At 55.3% G+C, this 590-nt stretch overlaps 1 protein-coding gene across 1 annotated transcript in view; it reads left to right on the plus strand.

The window, feature by feature from the left end:
* ADCY5 (adenylate cyclase 5) overlaps positions 1–590 on the plus strand; it is a 412,412-nt gene that overhangs the window by 103,143 nt on the left and 308,679 nt on the right. The window lies entirely within an intron of this gene.

The raw sequence follows: 590 nt of genomic DNA on the forward strand, positions 1-590 counted from the left end.
TATGTCCACTGCTACCCGTGCATCTAAGGTTTTGGTGACCTGGTCGTAGAAGGCACCAGGTTGGTCTGACAGGACCTGCCGCTAATGAACCCGTGTTGGTTGCCCCTAAGCATGACCTCCCCTGCTGGCCCCTCGTGGCTATGTGCCAGAATAATTTTCTCAAAAAGCTTGCCCAGGATGGAGGAAAGACTAACTGGCCTTTAGTTTCCTAGCTCCTCCTCCTTCCCCTTTTTGAAGATGGGAACCACGTTGGCCCTTTTCCAGGCCTCTGGCACCACACCAGAGCACCACGAGTGCTCATAAAGCCGTGCCAGGGGTCCTGCAACGACCTCAGCCAGTTCCTTTAGTACCCCAGGGTGGAGATCGTCCGGACCAGCTGATTCAAATATGTCCAGTCCCTCCAGAAGTTCCCTGACTAGTTCCTCACTAACCCTTGGCCTAGGTGCGCCTCCCCTGAGGCCTGAGGGGGACCCAGCGGGGGGGTGGCTGTTCCGGTCCCTGCTTAGGAAAATGGAGGCAAAGAAATCGTTAAGTATGTTGGCTTTGTCGTCTGGTGTGACGACCAAATTTCCTAACGTGTCCTGCAGGGG

The sequence above is a fragment of the Gavialis gangeticus genome, unplaced genomic scaffold (assembly GCF_001723915.1).
Source record: "Gavialis gangeticus isolate Ggan-Ray unplaced genomic scaffold, GavGan_comp1, whole genome shotgun sequence".
Taxonomy (NCBI): domain Eukaryota; kingdom Metazoa; phylum Chordata; order Crocodylia; family Gavialidae; genus Gavialis; species Gavialis gangeticus.